Source organism: Phalacrocorax carbo, chromosome Z (genome assembly GCF_963921805.1).
Source record: "Phalacrocorax carbo chromosome Z, bPhaCar2.1, whole genome shotgun sequence".
Lineage (NCBI taxonomy): Eukaryota > Metazoa > Chordata > Aves > Suliformes > Phalacrocoracidae > Phalacrocorax > Phalacrocorax carbo.
The window spans coordinates 5,622,854-5,640,050 of NC_087548.1; the positions used below are offsets into that span (position 1 = coordinate 5,622,854).

Consider the following 17,197-nt stretch of genomic DNA (forward strand, 5'->3'; position numbering starts at 1 on the left):
TATTTATAGTGATTTTGTGGAAAATATAAGCTCAAAAAGGATAGAGGTGCTTGCCAAAGATCACACCACAGGCTGGAGGGAGAACTGGGAATTAAATTCTACATCCCCTGACCTGGGCTAATATACTCTATATTGCCTTCCACTTGCACCTGTGACATAAAAACCGCAGACTTAAAACTTCACCAAAAAATCAAACTAGTCCCTGTCCTACAGTCATTTTGCCTTGGGTGAGATACAAATCGTAGGAGAAAGCTGCAAAGGAAGTTTCAGTAGTTGTTAAAAAAATGTGTGAAGATGGGTGTGGAAAGAACCCTTTGATGTGGTTGGATGCTTTTACCTCTGGCTGTGCTCTGGGCAGATCTGTAGCTCTGCAGGGAGACCACCAGACTATGGAACCCCTTTGCCCCATCACCAAGAACAGGTCCACTCACTGCCTGGGGGGCTAGGATGGCAGGAGAGAACACCTCTGGGAGTGGGAAACAGAGATGAAAAGCATACTGAGGTCCTGTAAAGTAACTGAGGTGGATGTGCAGGAGTCCATATTCACCGGGGTCTTCCACGTTGGTCGGGCAAAAAGGGCTGGTCAATAAGGGCAAAATGAAGCTCTGACTTGACCATTCTTAATGAGCACTTTCCAGCCACCCTGGAGGTGCGCAGCTGAAAACATCATCATGGTTTTTGCTGTTACCTCTGTTTTTGCAAGTGATGGGTGTGCTAGCAGACTTAAGGAACCACAGACAAGGTGTTATCAAAGAGTTTGGGGTTCTTCATGTGATTCTTGCTTCACTGGCACTGCCTTGAAATATCTTCACTGAAGATTATTTTCAGACACCTCTGAAAGCCACTTGCTGATGGGAAGGTCTTACAGTTTCCCCTAGTGCTTACCTCTATGGGTAATTTAGCTGAGGATTTTGAAAAAACCTTTGTCATGTTTTATTCTTGGAGGTGATATGGAATGTGATCCAAGGTTTGCATCTGCTTGGGCCAGCATTGCATTTCCCCCAAAGCTTCCGTCTCAGTTTCTGGAACGAGTCTTAGAGCTCGAGAAGGGAAAATTCTGTTAGATATCAGTTCTTAGCGCTATCTGAAACTTGTTATGGGGAAGAGGACATTGAAAAGCAGGTGCATCCTGTGCTAGAATTGAAATTTCTTCACCCTTAATCACTAACACTCTGTCAGGCCATGAGACATGCTTTCTGACAAGGTTGCTGTTTTCTTAACCATAGCTTTTTGTGCATGTGTATTACAGGAGCAGCACAGCCTTTGAGAGGAGTAAAACAGATGTGTTCCGAGTAAAAACCAACAACGTTGGACAAATAAAGAAAATAAGGTACCTGCACAACCTTACTACCACAGTACTGGCTCCGCAAGCTGCTAATTGAATGAGAGGCTGCAGAGGCTTTAGCGTTGCTATGGTTTATTCGTTATTTGTTAATGTGCTCTTATCAAGGTGAAGTTAAGGGGTAGTAAAAACTTGTTTACTGCCTAAGGTTTGAACTGAAGCATGAAATCCCCTATGGTATTACTTATAACTATGCACGTTCCCCACCAAGAATTGTATTTCTGTCATATGCAATCACGGAGGAAAGCATTTAGGACTGGTTTTATGTCCCAGTGGAGGTAAATAGAGTTCGCTATGCACTTTTGCTAAATTAGTGTAATGTAGATGATAATTATTATGTTTAACTACCATGTGACTGATCTATATAAAATTAAAAATCAGCAAGTAGTACAAAGAAACCTGGGAAAATGGGAAGAGGTCGATAAGGTGAAGTAAGAAGAGAAAAAAGCAGAAGCGATACGGGATGGAAGGAGAGTCACCTATGTTTTAGATAGGCAGTGCAAGGTGAATGAATCCGTATGTTGAATGAACATGCAAGCATGTGTATATATGTGTACATCCCCTTGCAGACAGTAGCCCACATACCACCTATGATATCTGCACGCACAAACATACATATATAGGAATGTTGTTATTTACAAAATACCCTGTAAAAGCCCATAAATCCTGTGAAATACTTTGGGTAGCTAGGTATATGTAGGCATTTTGTGTATAGTTGCTCTAGCCTTGCCTGATATAAAATATTCCACAAAATTAAAGTGCTAATGGCCAGTCTTAATCAAAATAGCAATCCAGGATTGTTCTTCCTACAGGATTGAGCATGATAACACTGGACTGAACGCGGGCTGGTTCCTTGACCGTGTGATTGTGACCGACATGAACAGACCTCACCTCAGGTTTTACTTCCCCTGCAACAACTGGCTGAGCAAGGAGGATGGGGATGGACTGTATGTCAGAGACCTCATTGGCAGCCTGAATCCCATGGATGTGCCCAAAAGTAAGGGGTTTCCAAAAAGCTTGGCTTTGTGGTGCCTTGTCAGAAAGGACTGGGTTGCTTTCAGATTACTTCAGCCATATAAAAAGTAATTGCACAGTCTAAGCTAATTTGAGTTTTGTTTATAGGCAGTGAGGAGAGAAATAAGAAGATGCAAGGTGCCTCCAGAGGGTAATTCCTTCTTCTAATGTTAGACCTGACACCTTAGGGTGGGATAAATCACTATTTGGAGAAGCTCCACTTGTTGGTTAAGTACTAAAGGATCCATGATGACTACTTTAAATTAGATTAAATGGCTATATGTAGATGAGAGGCATCCTAGCCTGGATGAGGTAGCTGGTATCATTGTGTGCAATCAGAAGAGGCAGTGTGGTTGCAGTCCTGTGTATAAAGTTAAGTATATCCAGGCTTTGGTGACGACCTGCAGGATATTTCCATAAACAAGCCAACCCTCTTGCTGTAATCCTACACCGGTTTACTGTATGTGTATGATATCCATGTAGAACTGCTGCCTATTTTTCAGAGTGGTTTTAAGCTAATGATGTTGAAATTAAGCCAGGACAGCTTGCAAACCAGACATGTACTCCCAAATTGATATCAGCGTGTAGGCCATGTGGTGATGTATAGTGCATGTAATGTGAGTGGGAAGACGATCGAGATGTGAAAGTGGAGCCAGCAAACCAGCCTCAGGTGGTATGTCAGCAGTTTATCTGCAAGTGCTAATGAGGAAACCAAGTTGTGCTTTCCTGATGACCCCACCAATGCACTGCGTCTATCTGGGAGCTTAATTTTGGGCATGGAAAGTGAAATACACCTGCCACTAGCCACTGGTCTGGGGGGAAGGAGAGGTATAATTTGGTGCAAAAGAGAGGAAACCTGTGGTTTTGCTAGTATTGCATCTTTTTGAGGATAAGTAGCAGATTTCTTGCACTAATGTTGTTGACGTGACTGCTTAGGAGCGTTTTTTGGTAAAAACATTTTATTGCCAGCCTTGATACAGTGCTTTGAGCATTGGTAGATGCTCTAGAAGAGCAAAGTATTGCTATTTTTATTGAGATCCTGTTTGAAGTTAACAGTGAAACAATACACCATGGCACTGTTTGCCCCTGAAGTGTTAAATAATTTTGCCCTATTAAGATACAAACTCCTAAATTAGTTTCAGTATGTTGAAGATGTAAGTATTGAAGGATACTGCCTGTCAAGTTCGCATGCACAAATAATATCCATTGACAAGAAATATAGCTGAGAGCATTTTTTAAATGCAGACCTCTCTAGGGTGGCTGCCACAGGGGAATGATATAACACCTGGACATTTCTGCCAAAACCCCACCCAGTTATGGCTGGCGCTGTGTGTGCCAAAGTCCTTTGCTGCTCTTTTATCCATTCAGTCTGTGAAAGGGAAAAGTTAAAGACACTCAAGGGGCAGGAGGGGTCTGGAGAAGGTAGTCACAACTAACAAGAAATTCCCTTGGGGAGGAAGTCAACCATTCAATCTTAATAGTTCTTTAAATGACACAGCAGTTTACCTGAATTTATTATTACTCCTGCCTGGGAGAGCTGATTCAAAGGAATGCATTTGATTTCCTCCATCCTGTTCAACACCTGTCTCTCAGCAGGAAAAGATTTGTGGGCTAAACCCTCATCTGGTAAAAAATCAGTGCAACTCCAGTGAAATTGCTGGAGCAACTTTGCATTTCACCAGCTGAAATGCTAGTCCTGAGCACTCGCTCTTCTGGAGAAGTGGTTTGGGTTATAGGTCCACTACTCACTGTGTGCTTAGTCCAGGACAAATATTAATAAGATTGTCTTCTGCCTTAAGAGTATGAAGGAAGAGATTTAACCAGGCATTTGTCAGAAATGCATCTTTTCTCGTTGCCTTTTTCAGATAGAAAACCCCACTTTTGAGTGGCACAGGCTGGAAGCTCTGCAGCCGTCTGTATAAATGAGGGAGTCGGGCTGAGGCCAGAAGCACAGATGAAGGGTTGGATGCCTTCCAGATGGCAGGTCTGAATGTGTAAGAGGAGAGGGTTAGCTCAGCTATCTCAGGTTGCAGTTCCCCTTGAACCGTAATTAATGAAAGATAAACATTCCCAGGCTGCTGAGGTGAACTGTCAACTGCAAATGTAAATTTATCTGAATTCATTTAGCTCCCTCTGGATCCGTAAAGGTCTGAAATTAGATAGTAATACGATTTTCTTTGTACATACAAGTCATTTGCCCTAAATTTGCTTGTTTTTTTATTTCGAATGGATTAAACAGTGGTGTTTACTCTTTGAGTATTAATATTTCCTAGGCTACTAGACAAATGAATAATTATGTGGTTTGGTGATTTTATGTGCCTGTAAAGAAAGATTTGTTACTCCCTCTGAAGTCCATGTTCCCAGTAGCAGTGTTCAGTGCCCTACTCTTCTCCTTTTTGGTCATGTCTCTTCAATCACTGTTCTCCCTTTTTCTTTAGTTGTCCCATGTAAACCGCCCTGGCACTGTTGTTACAGACCTTAGTCTTGTGCTTTGCTTTCATGCTACATTTGCTGCCACAGTCTGGTATGCTTTTGGAGGTAACCAGGTTTCATCCATGTTCCCTCCCCTGCATCCTCTTCAGCTTTTGATCTTCTCCTGGAGAGCTTTTTCATCTTTGTCATGAGGATTTACCTTCCTCTCTTGAACTAGAGGTCACTGCTGAGACGTGCATCTTCTCTGTGATATGCGTGGGGTGTGGACTGCAAAAAAAATTAATTTTTTTTTGTCATATTTTTGCTTTATTGAAGCTCTGTAGAGGCATTTGAAGTGTATTTGAAGGGAATAGTTGGTGTCTGGACCAAAACCTACCAAGCCTTGGGGAGACAGCCTCTTTCTTGGTGAGGAGCACAGGCCAGCCAGAGAATCGCTGCAGGGCTGTAAGTTTGAAGAGGATAATTCAAAGGAAAAAAACAGACGCATTATTAAAAACTGCAGAAGAGAGTATGTTGCAAAAAACAGTCAACATACAGTTGAAAAATCGGACACACATACACACAAAACAAAAACAGAGTCATTTTCATGTCCCAAATAGAGTTACCAAGGATGACAGGAATATTTGGTGATTGCAGATGCCTGAGTGATTGCATTTACTTATCTGAATAAAATGGCTGCTGTCAGATTACCTGTTGAATGCCACACACTTCTCAAGGAGAACAGGTTACATTTTAAGTGTTCCTGCTTAAAGGATCCTCTATTCCTTGTATTCACGTCCATGGCATCGCATGGCCATGGCCCTTTGACAGTGATAGTGCTACAGATTCTTATTTACCCAGTAGTTACTATTGGCAGCCTGGATTAATTTACATTGCAGACATTAATTACAAGGAAGGGCTATTGTTTGGCCTTGTGCTGCTTTGCTTGAGTTTATGAAGCCTTAGGATTGTATGACTGTGGCTAAGCCTTTATGCAAGGGACTGGCTCAAAGCGCAAGTCAAGAGATGGTCTTCTTTTGAGTGTTGCAGGTTTTGGATCACTCTGGGGGTGTGGTCCTTACAGCCATGTTCAAGAGGACAGATACCTGAAAATTAATTCAGACTTCTGTGCAATTGCCATTTATGCTAACCTATCACACTTTGGCCAAGACTTGCCAACCTGCCTACTGCAAATGAGGTTCAGAGCCAAGGACTGATTTCCAGCTGGCTCTTTGGCCATCAACACACCAAAATAGTTTGATTGGACACAATGGGCTATAAATGTGCACTACACAACAACTCATGTCAAACTGTTTCAAGGCTGCATATTCACAGTAGGACAGAGCCAGGTGTATGACCTCAAACTCTAAAACCCCTCCATTCTCTACTTATTCTGGGTAAATTTTAGTCTTATTTGGTCTATTAATGAGTGTGTTTACAACGGGTGTGTTACACAGCACGGTACCGAGGAGCAGGGCAGTCACAATGCATGGCGCACGCAGACTTTGAGGATGGGAGCATCCAACACAATTGCATTGCCTTTTTTTTTTTCCCTACTTAAAAGTGCCAGGCATTGGTCACCTATTGTTTTTGTTATTATTAATATTATGTCAAAAATGGATGACACCATCAGTTAGGCGTAGCTGTGCTTTAACTAGGGCTAAGTCCGCATGGTCTTTTGCAGGCAGGTGTAAGTTTTCTGCCTTGCTGAGACAAGAACCAGCTTTGAGCAGGAAGGTTGATGGTTGTGTCAATTCTGGCCTGATTTGGGGCTGATATATGGTGCATCTGAGAGTTTGCATGGATACGTCCTAAGGGGTAAAGGCTGTAAGGTCACACTGAGCAATTGAGAACTGGATTCCTGTAAAGGCAGATGAGTGGTGAAATGTGCCTGTGTGCTTGTGCATGCAGAGGGTAGTCTCACCTTTAAAAAATGAGAACAATATTTATCATAATTACAAATGAGAGGAGTTCAGCTGATCAAGTTGCAGGTCAGGCCCAATCCATTAGTCTTTCACAAGTTTCTTTGAATCATTGGTCTGTCGTCCTCTGGGGCAGAGTTAATGAGATCACCCGAGGAGACTTGGACAGTTTGTGTTCATGGTGGGTCAAAGGAGAAGACCACAGGCAGAGAGAGCCACAGAACAGTTTCCTTCGAAGGCAGGAAAGGCAGGCTGTGCGGGTGTTAAGAAGGCAGGCTGTGCACATGAAGAAGCAGCCTGTGCTGGACTTCCCTGCCTGGTGTGCTTTTGAGAGCGTCTGTACAAGCACACATAACATGCCCTAGATACTCCCTAAGGTTTTTAGATCCACTGGGATCTAAAACTCATATATTTGAGCTGGGAATGTGAGCTGTGTTATTTCTTTCCTCTGCAAAGGAGGTTTGTGTTAAGACTTTACAGTTCATTGTCCAGAGTTTTAATGTTGGCAGACTTAAGACAGGAGGCACTGACCTGGTTGTGGCTTGAGGAAACACTTGGGGCAGCAAGTGTTGATCCACATGCTTGACTTTGAGTCAGTAGCTAAATCCTTCCTGTCCCGGTGGGGTACGCACGTCCCTAAGCACTGGGCTGGATCTTAACTGAAGCTGTGGTCAATATTTCTCACTAACATACTGGCACTGGAATGTCTGTTAAGGAGCAGCATATTGGATGCAAGGCACTGATCGATGATGCCCTGTGGGCTTTGCAGCCTCATTTTGCAAAACGCCAGGCCTGGAGAGTGGGTCTGGTCCCTCTCCTGTCTCCCCTGGGTCATGATTCAAAATGAGGTGTTACATTTTGGAAACTTCCGTGGTCAGAAAAATTAAAAAGATTATCTCTGAGGATGTAGAAAGTGTGGGGGAGGGAGGGAATGAAATATTAATAGGTGCTGCCGGCTCATCAAAACTCATCTTTATTTACACTGAGAACTGGAAGTGTATAATCAGCACAGGAAAATGCAGCTAAATATATTTATGAAATAAATATGAGTTGTTTACTTTTGAATAATGGTGAATACCCCCTATACTAAGGATGAGACCTTGCTGCATGTTGAGATACTCAATAAACAAGGTTTGTACAGGGAGTCTTATCTTTTACTCCCCAACTGGAGAAAAACCTGTCAAGCTATCTGGCCCACTGAGTATCCAAAAATGTCATTTTTTTTTTTAAATTTTCTTCCCAAAAATACCTCAGTTGGCCTAAGAAGGATTTTACTCTCCTTGCAAACTTTGCCCATCTTATCTTACCATGTCTAATACAAGTCAACTATGGACATTGACCTTGTAGTTTTTGCCTGTGGTTTTGTCTAAAGATGGGTGAGGTCAATGAGAAATTGAAATGTAAAAATAAAAAGAAACACTTGTGACTTGTAAACCACAAGGAAGAAGAGATGAACAAAGCTCAGAAATGGGATGGAGATTTGTAATTCATATAAAGGACCTCATGTTTCAAGAGAAAAAATTTTGGAGAGGTGTGACACATCTTTGTGTGCGTCTGGGATATAGGTCTATATGTATCCAATACAAAACAGACAGAACAGCACCTCTGTGAAGACAGGGGATAATTTTGACCAATTGTGTCTAGATATTGTAGTTATTTCAACTATCAGTTTTGAAATAAAATAACTTTATATATTATTGATACAAAGCAAGACTAAAGTACAGATAATAATATGATTTTTAATAATACTCTAAAATGATTTTACTCTTCATTTTGGGCAGAAGTATTTTACCCAAGAGGTCATTTTCAGTGCTTTCCCCAGTTTTGATAATAGCAGATCTGGGGAAAGCAGGAAGCAGATATTTCTTTTGTGAAATGTCTGCCTTTTTTTTTTTTTTTTTTCAGTGAGCTCCTACCCTGGGGCTGAACTACTGGAAAATAATGAGAAATCTTGGCAAATTAGATGAACAAGGATTTCTGTGCTGCTGTCACAAGGTGTTTTGCCCTGTGCTAAGCTCCATGCCTCTACAACTAAACCGCTATTGTCTCTGGAGCAAGGTCATTTAAAGCTCGCTTCAAAATGTCATAATCACTTTGAAGTTGCAGTAGGAACATCAGTTTAGCATATCCTACAAGTAGAGACTCCTGCATGTGGTAGATTGCCTCTCACAGGCTTTGCAGAGGGATGATCTGGGTTGAATCCTAATATATTAACTGTTTTGGTGCATGCTTTGATTTCGCGTAAGAGCTACACAAAATGAGGCTGAATCTCATGGTCTCTGGGATGGATGGGGAGACCAAATGGCTGAGTTCACTGAAGGAGGGGCATGAGGCAGTGGTTGAGGATAGTATAATATTCAGCAGAGCAAATATAATAGTTTTCTTTACCAATGTCTTATGCCTACTTGGGTGGCAGCTATAGTATCTCTTTCTTAAAAACACACTCTTAGATAGCTTTTCTGAGATTAATGAAATACTGCTCCAGGGTGGTACTGGCCTTGCGTCTTCAGTGCTACCTCTGACAATGTGCACCCCAAAGCCATGCAAAGCGCCCCCCCCCCCCCCCGACATATTTTGGCAGGGGTGCTCATGGTCAAAAGCAGTGCAAAGCTCTTTCTTCATAAGCACCCCTTATGCTTCAGGTGTGCTTGTAATCTGCATTTCCAGGTTAAACCCTTGGTTTAAGGAGCAACACCACCTCTGAAGGTGCAGCTTGTGAAGAGAGAGAGTTGTCAATTAGTCTTGACAGAGATTAATTATTCTCAAGCTCTAAACCAACCCTTCGAATTCAACCTTTTCCTGGGTGGGGGCAAAAAATTCTTCCTTAATTGTGTGCAGCTGCTTTCACAGAATCCCAGGTTGGAAGGGACCTCAGGGATCGTCTAGTCCAACCATCCTAGGAAGAGCACAGTCAAGACAAGATGGCCCTGCACTCTGTCCAGACGACTCTTGAAGGTGTCCAACATGGCCAAGTCAACCCCTTCCCTGGGGATATTATTCCAATGGTGACTGTCCTCACTGTGAAAAATGCTTTGTGCAAGAACAGGCCATGATTTTGAGGCAGAGCTCATTCCTGGTGAAGTCAGCAGAGCTCTTCCACTTTTACAGGCATTGCTTTAGGTTCTCATTATGTCTTGCTCTCAGTAGCAATCTCTAGGGTCCCTGCTACTGCAGTAGAGACAGGTGTAATGATTAGGGCTGGGTGAGTTTTCTTCTCTGCAGTGTTTACAGAGACTCCAGAGATAATGCTGCATTGTATGAAAATGCAGTAAGGCATCTCCACCAGAAGACTGGGAGAAGCTGATTTAGGAAGGGTTGGTGTTAGGCATATGCTGTCAGAAGTGGTATAAAGGAGCTTCCATTTTGACAAGTCAGTGTCTTCCATAAAGAAGAGATTTTTGTCAGACAATTTCTGGTGGGCTGGAATGACTGACTTGATCTGACAGCGAGGAACTGAGGCATATGGACGTTAAACCACCTTCCTGAGCACATGCAAAAAGGCTGTAGCAGACTTAGGTTGAAACCAGGCCCCTGCCTCTGCCTCTAGCAACAATTCTTTTCACTTTTTATACTAAGCACAAAATGTATTTCTTTGCCAGCATTAATTTAGAGACAGCAGTGTTGCCTCTCCCCTACCCATTCCCCCCTCACCCCTTCTGAAATCTGCCTGCTCAGTGCTGAGCAGTAAAGGACAGATCTTAAACGTTGCCACCCTTGGGAACACTGTGAAAACAGAAGGATAATTTCTAAAAGTTGTCTTACAAGAAGAATCCGTCGCTGCCTACAACTTAGCTCCATGCTTTTAACCCAGCATGTTTTGCTTCTGAAGGCTGTGACATTTCTTAGTTGTTGGACGCTGTGCTGCTGCCCTGCTCCATAGCAGGTCATGCACAAGGGAGGTAGGCAGGGATGTCTAGCAGGGAATTCACTGTGCCCTGCAGGAGGTGATAAATCTAGGTAATGAAACACAGTTGACTGTGTCCCTGCCCAACTCTGCTGCTCTTGCTGCTACAAACTCAGCAGCTTGTGTGTAAATGTCCTATCTAATGCCCCAAATAATATTAGCTACAAGATTTCTTCAGGCAATTCCATCCTATGGTGCTTCAGGTAACCGTGATATCATATTGCTAAATAAATGACATTAACAGATGAGTATCACATGGCTGAACAGTCAGCTGCAGCTTGCAGGTGGCAGGATTTGGGTGGGATGTGTCCATGCATTTTCCATTGTTGGAGGCAGGAGAGAGGTTGCACAAGAGCACCCAAGGGTGCTGGGGTGGATAGAAAGGTCCTGGGTAAGATATAGGGCTAGTGCTGTGCCCTGGCTCCTTGGGATGGGGATGGCAGTGGGACCAGCCTAGAATATGGGGGGTTGGAGGGCTGCAGCCCTATGCCCATCATCCCCTGGGAGCACCTCTCTGGGAGTGCCTGTGGCATTACAGCCCTTCACCAAAACAAACGCCTTGGCTCTTAGTGGAAAGAGCCTGACTCTAGCCCACAGCGCAATATTAATCTTCCCTCTTAGCTGTTGAAAGCTGTGCCTGAGTTGATTAGTAACAGATGAACTGCTTGACTGTCACACCTCTGCTAAATTAATGCAGTGGGGTCCTATCAGTTCATGCCACCCCTCTGCTTTCCAGAGATGGCATCGTGGCAACGCCTCTGAGTGCCTTCTTGGGCAGCTTTGTGTGTGTCAGCCTGTTGGATGAGAGATGTCGGGGGGGAGCTGGATTGTCTCTAACAGAGCAGGCACCTTGCTGTAGAGAAAAGGAAAGTGCTGTAACCACACAGGACATTTCCACCTGTGTGTTGCAATGGGGAGAGGAAAGACAGCAGAAAATAGTTACTCTTCTTGCTACTGAATTTTTGCTAGCTGTTCTGCTCTTGCCGTCTTGCAGTTCATGCCTCTGAAGCTGCTAATTTCCCTTCTAGGAAAGCTCCCCTCTCCGTGGTGGTGCTGCAGTAACCCTGCACTGCTAGATGGAGTCACAGCTTTTACCAGCCGTACATCAGCGTTTTGCATGTTCCTGGTGCTAGGAGAAATAGTCAGAAAAAAAATATCCAGGCAACATCTTGATCTGTTTTGCAGATGAACTCAGAGCCATGTATTGAGATTAAAAAAAAAAGCAACTGGGTATTTTTGAAAAGATGATATTACTGTTTTAAATAATGCATGATTACAGGCTTGCAGAAGAGGGAACAACATCCACCCATGCTTAAAATGAAGAGTCCTTGACTTCAGCCAGATCTCTGCCTGGCTGCAATGACAGCCTTTTCCTGCGTGCTTCTAGCAGCTGAATCCTCACTGTCTTTTTGAGACGTAGCATCCCTTTCTATTTAAATTTGCACATCCACCATGTAATTCTGTAAGATGTGCTGATGTATGAAGCACAGAAGGACCCCTGAGCAGAATGAAGAGCTACTCTCTCTGCTGCAGCTGAGTGTTGAATTGCTCAGAAAGGCAGAGAGCACTGGCAAAAATTCAGCATGGCCCAGGATTGACCCCATGTTCTTCCTGAAGACGAAGGAACTAAAATTGTCCTGCGTGCAGAGCTGAGAGGGGCAGGTATGGGGACTGGCTTGAGTGCACGTGGTTTTAGAATTGGGAACACAGGAAAAAAATTAAGGGGAAAACCTGGTGAGCTCACACTAGGCATGATTCTGCTGTTCATGAAGCAAGGATGTGCTATGACCTAAGCCAAGGATCACTAATGTCTTGGAGTAGCTTTGCCTGTGGAAACACATCTGCAAGGAGGATGGAGAAGGGGCATGCAAGTACATACCGTGCACCCAGCCTTGCTTATATTTTAGAGGGCAATATAAAACCCTGGCAGCACAGTGCCCCATGATTGCCACCAGCGCAAAGTGATAACCCAACACATTGCCTGTGTCTGTGGGCTCAGGAACCAGCTCTGTCAATGGGGTGTCCACGCTGACACTCTGACAGCAATATCATGCATGTAGAGTGCCCTTGGGAGCACAGGGTATTCTGAGCAGGTTGTCAAATGGTGTCATTATATGCCTTAGATTTGAAATATAGCAATGTTGAAAAACCATTCAAGGCACTGTATCTGGCAGATAATTTCATCAGGGTTTTGCTTGCTGTCCAGATGTATTTCTGCAGAAGCTATTCAAGGTGTCATTCCTGCCCTGTTTTTGGTCACTGCTGCTGATTGCCCTTCATTGACTTGTTCTCTATGTGTCTTCCTTGCTGCTCTGCATATGTTCAGGCATCCTTCTGGTCTCTACTTCAGAGGCATAAAGCCTGTCCTACAACGGTAATCTAACTTCGGGCACTGAATCTTGCCCTTTCGTGGAGCCTTTTATCCCACTGGACTCCTCTGGCCCCTGAAATGTGGAGTGGAAAATTAATCAGTGACATCAGCATAGATATTGTAGAGGAGGTACAAGAAGCAAAGCTTCTTGAAAAATGTGGTCTGTGATTAAAGATCCCAACGTACAACAGGTCACTTTCAGTTAGAGAAGCTTAGCGGCCAAATGGGAACTGTAAATTGCCCTATCTCCATCCTTGGCTAATGAAAATGAAATCCTTTGGTGTTGGCATATCACTGGCGGGTTGTAAGAGCTCTATGAACTGAAGCAAGAGTTAAAGAGAAACATTAAGGCATTTTCTTCCTTGTCTGAGCCTGGCTCTGCCTTCCTCTTTCTTGTTATTTATTATTTATTACACTTTTATCATTATTATTTGTAATGTCATGTGTTGTGATGGGGCGCCAAGAATGTCAGCTCGATTTTTAGCCTTTTCAGAGCACATTCATTAAACTGTGACAGGTGATTTTCCCTTCTGTTTGGGCTCTGCCCTTGTACTCCTCAGCCTGGGAGCTGAGTGCATCTTTATAATTCAAGGGATGGTCCAGCAACTGCTTCTCATACACCTGCTCTCACATCCTGTGCCTCAGGGGGAGCGTGTGCACCAAAGTATCTGCTGTCTTTTAGAATAATTTTTAATATACACTGATTATGGTGGAGGAGGCAGGTGACCTGATCTCAGAGTGGTAACCCAGGGTTTGTGATGGTCCCTAGCTCCTGAGGGGATTAATTTGTTGTGTTGGCTAGGAAGGCCAAACAAACTTCTCCAACTTTGCACCTGCCAAAGGGAAAAACTTGCTCACCATTGATCACGGTGCAAAATGTTTTGTGTTTGGAAGGGAGGTATGTGTGATGTGGCCTGTACATTCGTCCCTTTTGCAGAAGCAGCATGCCCAGGACTTAGGTAACGAGGTGATGTAGCACAGAGTGTGCAGTATCAGCTAGCCAGGGATCAGCAGTAGAGGGCATAACAGATACTTTGTTGAGGTAATCTATGATGTCATGCACTGTTCAGTAGTAGATTCTGGATTAATCTTTATCAGTTTTGTTTTGTGCCTTGCTGTCTGTCTCCAGCATTGGTTCTGCACAGAAGATACAGCACTAGACCTCTGTCATGGCTGATTTTGCTTGGAGGAACAGGGTAGTCAGGTACACTTTGACAGTAGATTTTGAAAGTTGCTCATGTTTGCCTCAAATATAGTCACAGTGAAGGCCATGGGAGTTTTCTCATTGGTTTCAGAAGTTGAACTCACCTTTGCTGTCCTTTGAAGCCAAGTTAGACCCATCCTGATCCCTCTGAAGAACTTGCTTCTCAAACTCACTGACAAAGTATGTGTGAAATGTTCGTGGGGTGGCTTTTTGCATTGCTTGGTGCCACACATCATGTAGCTTTGTAGTGTCACAGCTCCTGAGTTTTACTCCTGTTTCTCCCTTAAATGGAAAGGATGGGATTAATTTTTTTGTTTTAAATGGGCCGAGTAGCAGGGTGGTCACCTTTAAATTTTTGTGCTCGCGCACAGCCAGGTTAAGCTAGGCTGCAAAAATAGCTCTAGGATAGCATTCAGACCAGAAGGGTCAGGTCTGAACTTGGGCAGGTGGCTGCCTCTGTAATTCATTGATGTTTTGAAAAAGTAAGGCTGGTGTGTATGTCCGAGTTCATTTAATGGCCATGGATCAACATCAAAATTTGCACCTTCTTCTCATCTATTTCAATGTTTAGTGTCAAGGCCAGGAACTAAGTGATCTTTTCCTCTTGCCCAGGGTGGTGAATACCCAAAGTGTCAGAGCCCTACCTATGGATTTTATTCCTCTTGTGGAGAAGAGTGTCAGTGTACGGGATCCAGGGGCCATGGTTCGGACATGCTTTCAAGATAGCAGCAGCACAGCCAGCATTTGTCTGTACTATGTTTTGTATCAAACCAATAAGTTATTAATGTATTGGGATTTCTGCCTCTCTCCTGCAGTCAACAAATATGTGGTCCGAGTTTTTACTGGTGAAGTTAGCGGCAGTGGAACAGATGCGGATGTCTTCATTAATATCTTCGGTGAGAAAGGAGACACAGGTATTCAAATGCAAATAAATTCCCAAAATATTTCTTCCTGCTCTGCAGGCCTGCAATCTGAACAACACACAGCAGCAATCTGGCAAATGCAGAATAATTTGGCTGAGTGAAAGGCACAACAAATGGTGTTGTTAGCTCTGGGGTTTCTCACATCCACAGCTCCTGGAAGCTGCGTCTGCAAAGCAGCAGTTGTAGCTAGGCTGTGAGCATGACTGAAGTTACCTACCACCAAAAACACACACCCTGGGAAAATGCAGCATAAACCACCAGCATAAACCAGTTCAGTAAGTGCCATTCTGCTGCAGGATCCAACAGAAATGTGTATTTACAGTGCATGCAGTGAGAGTTCCATGTCCCACCTTTTTGTGGCCAGGATGGATAATGCTGTCCTTTCAGTGTGGCACAGGTTGTGGCTGAGCCTGCCTGGCCATTTAGAATCATAATCTAACCAAGGTTTATATTAGCTAGCTTTAAATTAATGGTGGTAGCTATTTTTCCTTTTCTTTTTAAAAATTTTTTTAAATGTAGATCGTACTACAACAGTGGTCTAGGAACTTGAATTTAATTTTTAAAAATGGTTTTCACTGAATAGTACTAAAAGATGTGCCCAGACCAATTCTCTGGGTCATGCCACGGAGAAGAGTGGGTGGAAATTCCTGGCGACACAGCTAGCAAATATTCTCTCTCTTCTATACTCACCTATCCTGTCAAACTCAAGAAAAAAAATGACATGATGTCTGCCAAGTGTCCTTGAACGGATTATGAAGCCTAGTGGATAGGTCTCATCCTTGATTAATTCTCCAGACTTTTACAAGGGGATTTATCTGATAGCACTGGAGACATCTGAAAGCGGGAGTCTAAATCTAAGCCAGTTGCCCAGGCACTCTGTCATATCTACACAGAGGAATAACACCCCTAGAAAATGATTAATCCCTTTCTAAGGTAAGTGGGATGAGTTGCCCTCTGACACATTTCCCTGCCTTGCTGCCATGGGTGGGCTCAATCCCACTCGCAGCATTGCTCCCACAGGAAGAGTGGTGGTTGCAACTGGGGTCAGCACTTTTATATGTTTCATAAAGGCAAGCTCCTCTGAGATCAGGAAAAGCCAATACCCCTGGTTGGGTCCTAATTTGAAAATAAATCCTTCCTGTGTGATGCAGCAAAGAAACTGATGACCTGAAATGTCAAAATCTGCAGCTTGTGACCAAAGCCTTTTTAACACAGTTTGGAGATTTTTAAAGACATTAAAACTAAGAGAGAAATGTGGTGGTATGAAAAAAAGATGCAAGAGCCATCTGGATATATATTTCTGAAAACTCTGAGAGCTGTAAGTAACTGTAACATTAGAGTGAAAATCCTGGTCTTTTGTGAGCTCTAGAAAAGGTACCTTTTTTATTAGAATATGAAATCCCCTGCCTTTACCTTGAATCCTGGTTGCAGAGAGCTAGTACCTGGAGAATTTTTGATTCAGTCAGTGGTGACATTCCTAAATATTTCCTTACTTGCAAACATACATGCCCCAGTAACCTTTTTGTCCTTGGTTTGTCTATATTTGTTTTTCTTCAGGTGTGAGGAAACTCGACAATGACAAAGACAACTTTGAAAAGGGAGCAGAGGACAAGTTCACAATCGATGCTCCGAATTTGGGAAAGTTAAGGAAAATTAATATAGGTCATAATAACAAGGGTGGCTCTGCTGGCTGGTTCCTCGCAAAGGTTAGTTACTCCTGAGATATTTAACATAAGCATATTGTGGGATCAAAATGTTTCACTTACCCTCTCAGTGGTCTGATGCCAAGAGATGCAAGGATGTGTGCTCGTGATACACGTTTCTGGTTACCGAGCAAGCCTCAAATAAAGTTTTCCCCTTTCCAAAAATATTTCTCTCCAGCACTTGCTTTTTTCTGCAGAGCAAAGGGGGGCTGATGAAGTGCTGGCAGCAGCCTGGTGCATGATAGTGTTGTGCATCTAAATCACCTGCAGCAGTTTCAGATTGGGTAGCTAGAAAATGATGGACATTCTGGGTTTAGGTAAATTGTCAAGCATCTCAGATGACTTCATGGCAGTGAGAAAATCCAGTTGTTAAGATTTAAATTTGCCTGCTCTAATAATATT

The 17,197-nt window shown here is 43.3% G+C and overlaps 1 long non-coding RNA gene across 1 annotated transcript; it reads right to left on the bottom strand.

Annotated features, from left to right (window-relative positions):
- Window positions 1-4,565: 4,565 nt before the first annotated feature.
- Window positions 4,566-17,197, bottom strand: LOC135310549 (uncharacterized). The gene is made up of 3 exons (XR_010370640.1): window positions 16,859-17,197; window positions 5,166-5,231; window positions 4,566-5,056 (listed from the first exon to the last, which is right to left on the bottom strand). It is a non-coding gene; the product is annotated as an uncharacterized LOC135310549 (long non-coding RNA).